The sequence below is a fragment of the Grammomys surdaster genome, unplaced genomic scaffold (genome assembly GCF_004785775.1).
Source record: "Grammomys surdaster isolate TR1022 unplaced genomic scaffold, NIH_TR_1.0 126391, whole genome shotgun sequence".
NCBI classification, from domain to species: domain Eukaryota; kingdom Metazoa; phylum Chordata; class Mammalia; order Rodentia; family Muridae; genus Grammomys; species Grammomys surdaster.
Genome location: NW_021621185.1, coordinates 10,126,606 through 10,132,789, shown reverse-complemented (window position 1 = coordinate 10,132,789; position 6,184 = coordinate 10,126,606). Strand labels below are relative to the sequence as shown.

At 36.3% G+C, this 6,184-nt stretch overlaps 1 pseudogene; it reads right to left on the bottom strand.

Moving 5' to 3' along the window:
* Nucleotides 1-390: 390 nt before the first annotated feature.
* Nucleotides 391-6,184, bottom strand: part of LOC114614470 — a 98,255-nt pseudogene continuing 92,461 nt past the window's right edge.

Sequence of the window (6,184 nt, the reverse complement as noted above, 5' to 3'; positions counted from 1 at the left end):
ATCCAAGGCAGCAATTGCAGTAATTATTGTCTCAGTAATGTCAAAATCTCTCTTAGGCCTAAATAACATAATAGCTGAAGGAACTTCCACAAGTCAAGGAACATAACGAGGCATTCGGGCAACGATAGCAAAGGAAAATATAGAAGCATTCCAACATATAGCATAAAAGCAAGTACTATTATCACAACTCAAAAACTACCATTATAACTACCATTATATACAATAAACACAAGGGGGGGCACATGCATACCAGCATGGGTAAAAAGGAAAAATCTTGTCCTGGGCTTAATAACTTTCTTATTATGGGAGGTTGCAATATATGGAGAAAAGGTAAAAGCATTCTTCACAGCCCAAGTGACTCACTCATCTTGTCTATAGGATCTTAAGATCCTATAGGATCTCAAGATCTATGTACTGAACTTCAGGATTTCATTTCTTTAACTCTTTCTCAAGCCTGTCTACTTCATCTCCTAGAGTATCAGTAATATTTTCTCCATGTTTAAGCATAAAGGCTTCTAATTGTTCAGGAGTTTTCACTTCTTGAATTTCCTGCATCATTTGGTCAAAATCTTGCTTTTAAAAATATGATCTTATAACAACTCGTCCCTCAAAATCAATTTCTGCCTTAAATCTGACTTTGTCTAATCCCAGGACTGTGGCTTTGACATCCTGGATTGCCCTTACTGATGAGTCACTCTCCAGAAGTTCAGTAAGCCGCTGTACTTGCTCTGGTTGGATGGAAATCCTAGGAGTGCTTCTGTGTTAGTATAGATGAGGAATGACAAGACAACACCTAGTAAGTTGCCGACACCCAAGGAACCCAGGCTGTCATATAACGGATTGCCTGTTATGGAGGTGAGTCCCATGCAGGTAGCCGCTATTATCAATCCTAAAACAGCTGTAGTGTCCTCCAATAGAATAACATTCATACTCAGATCACGACTTTCTATGACATACTTGTAAAATGATGTGCCCTTGGCCTGGGCGCTCCTACGAAGTTCATTTATGGCAACGAGAATTGTTGCTCCTTCAGACACCAAAGATCCTGCTAAAATACAATATGCCTATAGAAGGGATTCCATTGGTTGAGGCTGAAGCAATCTCATGACTCCATGATACCAAGAGAGTCCTGCGCCCATCATGAAAATACCAACCCCACTAATCAATGAGGAAATATAGTGCATATTTGAAAAGCCATACAGGTGAGAAGCATCTGGTGTCTGAACAGACTTGCGGATGCCCAGTGCTAGCAAACCCTGGTTACAAGTATCAGATAATGAGTGTGTAGCTTCTGAGAACATACTTGCCGAACCTGTATAAATCCAGGCAAGAAATTTAAAGAAGCAGTTTAAGCCATTAATGCAAATAGCAACCATCACCATTTTTCCTGGTCCCTTAAGGAACACTAGGAAACATTCAGCTCTAAGCTCTCTCTAAGCTTCTGGTCAAAAACTCCATCCTGAGCCTCTGGTAGGAGTGTACAGGGGTGACTGAGGTGGCCCTGGTGCAGTAGGTTCTACTTCCAGTTTCGTTTTCTCAAGATCCTGTGCCAGCTTCTCTAACTCATCCTCCGAGACTGCTTCCTCTTCAGAACTATCTCCATTTTCAGACTTTTGAGATCACTCTTCGTTTAACTGCTCTAATGTATTGCTACCCTTTTCTAGCTCCTTGATGTGACTTGTCCCAACGCTGGGAACCTTACATTCTCTGAACCGAGAACTTTCCCTTGTCCCACTTACCTGGGAACTTTCTCTTATCCCTCTTACCTGGGAACTTTCCCTTGTCCCACTTACCTGGGAACTTTCCAGCTAGCTGCCCTGACTGTGATCAGTTCTGAAGTCCTCGTACCGGCCACCACTTATCGCTTCCGGATCCAACCAGCAGACAGAAGATGACGAACATGGAGTTCTTCTTCTCAACGCAGTTTATTCAGGAACCTTTACATTCAGCAAAAAACCCTCGAGCCTCTCCTGCACCACCCTTAAATCCCTCTGCCTTCTCCAATCAGAGCCTGCCATGTAGGTGCATGTGATAGGATTGCCGGTATCGAGAGATCCGACATTGCCCTACGTAGCAGATGGCCTGATTATGCGAAGCAATGAGACTGTGCAATATTGCCTGTGGGCATGGCTTCTTCAGGGGCATATGGGGAAGTCAGGTGTTAGCCCCAGGTGCCATTTTGGAATGGCCACCACACCCGTACCCACTTCCTACAATAGACAACTGCTGGCTCTTATGTTGTTTCTGCCCCTCTTCTGCAATAATTCTATTCTTGAGAGGTGCTATAGTACATGTGTTCTTTTTAATGTACAGTATTATACAGTCCTTTATGCTCTGCACAATACCCAGTTTATGTCATCATGCTAATCACCATCTACTACAAATAGAAACATCTCAGACAAGGTTGAAAGAGGCAGTGAATTACTGTCAGATCTGTTTTCGAGAATCAGTAAAGATATAAGTTTAAGATGACTATACTGCTAAGATTCACTTTTCATGTCTTTTCTGCCTTGAATTCATCTGCTCTAGTTCCTCAGTAATTTCTTTTCTTCTTTTTGAGCTATATTTTTTATCAACTATATTATGTTCATTATACCATTTGTATATAAAATATGATCACTGAGCATAAGGTTAATATTCTCAGTCTATCTGTTTAGGAATACATTTAAGTACAATTAACATTCAGATTGTTTTCATAATTGTTTATGTTTCTCTTAAAATCTAAGTAACTCATACTGTTAATTTCACCATCAAAAAAGCAGAATAAGATGAGTAGTATAAGTCAGAGATTGTGAAAGTCAAAACAGTGAGACTCTGACCTAAAAAAGGAAACAAATTCAAGTCCATACATGGATGGACTATATTAAGACTCTTCACTGAGTTTCAGTATTCTCCTGGGTCTACTTTCAATGTGATCTTAACATCACACAAATAATGTAACTCTTTAAAGATTAACATCAGGTGGGTGTCTGGACCATATATTATTTGTAATAGCCTAAAATATGAACTCCTTGATATGCTGTACCACTGATTTCTCAATTTCAAATCAAGCAATATACCGGTCACTACATAGTTTGACTATCTGAATTTTAGTTTTGAGTGATTTACAAATTTTTTCTCTTTTTTTGTGTTGTTGTTCATAAAATGGAACCCATGAAAGTACTAAACTCATAAGGTTGATATATAAAAAAAAAGTTGGGTGGATACAAATAAAGCATTTGTGATAATATGTAGCACATGGTAAATTCTCACTAACAATTAAAAGTTATTTTTGTTAACATTGCCCAGATGGTTCAATGACATCAATGTTAATTTTGAAAATAATGTAAATATATTGGAGTGACACACAATGTTATTGAGTTCAGTGTGATTATTCAGGGGAACTTCTTAACATATGGATAAGTGGCCACTGTATCAGAAATCGAACCAACTTACTTCATATGTTGTCTTGGTTTTAAATTATGTCCTTATTGTCTGTAAAGATTATATACTGTACTAGAAATGTTGGAATATTTTATAAATGAGCAGAAATGACTTAAAGACCTACCTAGTCTAGAATGGTCAAGAACAGCCTTTTGTTCATACCTTCTGTATATAAGCAAAGAAATAGCTGGGCCCATAATTCAGCAGTTGAACTCTTGCTTAAGCTGGTCAGGAACCCAAAGTCCTAGGTTATACTTCTGATAAAGCAGAAAACACAAAACAAAACAAAAAATCAGGTAAATTAATAAGGGGTGGCTACTTCTAGTCCTGTGACAAAAGCAAAAGAGTCATAATTGTTTAGTGAAATGATTTTCTCAGCACTTTAGTAATATCTTTAGTGAACAACAGTTTGAGTGTTTCATGCTTGGGAATAGCCCAAATGTATTAAAGGAATGACCATTGTATAAGTTCTTGTTCTGAGTAGGAAATCTGACATTAATTTTTAGACTGGTCATAACTGCATCATTAGAATGTGCCATATTCTCTGATTTTTGAAATTAAAAAATGCTCTTCAGTCATTTCTAACATATAGAGATGAAATTAAAAAATTATACGTACAAATGCATATATTAAATAAGTTCATAGATGATGATATACTGTAAAACCCTTTTTGGAAGTCTTACTTGGAAACCCTTATAAAATATATTTTTAAAGAGGAGTATTTTGTCAGACATAATCTTCTTGGCATCTATATAGATAAAATGATCCTCCTATACACAATGAATAATAAAATTACCCATTGTGACTGTAAAGATACTAAATATCACTTTATATACATTTGTGGAAACATATGTTCAGAAACTCTAAACTCATAGAAGGCCATTACATGGTGTCTGGGTGTTCAACAGTACTTAGAAAAGCTATAACCAAGTGCTTGAATATGAGTCAATTTAATTGACCATTGAAGCAGCAAAAATTAAAGAATTATGATATTTTTTGAGTCAGAATTTTAGAGACAACTGAAAATAATTAGAAAAACAGCAACAATAATGACTTTAATCTGGTTAATAAAATCTCAAAGTGTGATGCTGAATTCTTTTCTATATAAAATTAGAAATTTTCATCAGAATTAATAATGCAATATTTAAATTACCATTTTTCTTGAAAGTAATATATACATAAAGTTACAATTGCATTTATGGATATTCCTAAATAAAAGTAAAATATAAATTCCATGAGTATAATACTATACACATTGCAACTGAGCATATCACCACTTCTCTCTCCCCGGTATAACTTGTTGATTCTTCCTTTTTTTTTTTTTAATCCTCCACATCCACACTTTCTCCCCATTCTACAAGATGTAGCTTATCTTTCACATTCAGTGCCACATCTTTGTCTTGTCATCCCTACTTTCACTGTAACCAACCTCAAGGCTTCTATCAGGATTACCCTAAATTACCATGATCCACACGTCTCTCCTGCACTGCACACAACCTCATCACCAAGCTAAATCACCCACATGTGTATAAAAGGTCCAGTCTGGTATATCTGCATTACACTAGCCAACAGTGAACAACTCACAAACCACCAGATTTAGCCGGAGTCCCACATGCCATGGCCTACCCTAGTACTTTCACAGTCACCTATGCCAAACTAATCTCTTGTCTTTTGGACCTTCCTTAACCATTCTTAAACAAGCAGGTGCATCTCTTGCAATTATTATTCTACCAAGCAAGATCTAACCACAGACTCCAGGCTTGGATTAAGATGCATATCCTCTAGACCTGAATAGTACTCTCTGTCCACTTGACTTCATTCTCCCAAGCTCTTTATAGCTCCAAGGGCTAACCTCATGCACATCCACTATTATGCAATACAGTTAACCAAAGAAGGCCATATGTTCAGAACCCACTGCAAAACTATCAACGATATGATAGATAAAGCCAGTATCTTTTTCCAAAATGTATGAGCCCTGTTGAAATATTTGTCAATGAAAATTACAGAAGAAACCTCAAAATACAGCATTTAGAAGAATAATTATAAACTCCATCAAAGAATTAAAGAGATTAAAGAATATAAAAAGCAAAACCTTAATAGAATTTAGGAGAAAGAGCTTAAAAGAGAAATTAAAATATAAATGTGTGAGAAAAGCCCAAGAATGTACAAATATCAAGCTAGTGGAAATGATGAAGGCAGGATTTGAGAACCAAACTCAAGAAATAAACAGAAACATTGCAGAGGGCTCAAGCTAAAATTAAGATGAAACTGAAGAATCTAAAAAATCAAATAGAAAATCAATTGAAAGCCTTCCAAGTATAAAAAATCAAGCAGGTGATAAAATATTAGAACTCAAAGACAGAGAATTTAGAAAAATAAACAAAATATGAAACAAAAATATGAACACACATTCTCTCACACAGGAAATGAACACATGGAAAATGTAGTAAAGCATAAGAAACAAACAAACAAAAACTTTTTAGGATAATAGGCATACATAAAGAAGAAGGATCTCAAACATTGTCACAGATCAGATGTTCAACAATATCAAAGAAGAAAATTACCACAAACTAAGGAAATACAAACCTATAAAATAAAGAAGCACACAGAACATCAAATAGAAAAGACACAGAAAGTATATTGAGAGCTGTAAGGGGAAAAAAAAAAACACAAGTCACAAGGAAAAACCTACCAGAATAAAAGCTGATCTCTCTCTCTCTCTCTCTCTCTCTCTCTCTCTCTCTCTCTCTCTCTCTCTCTC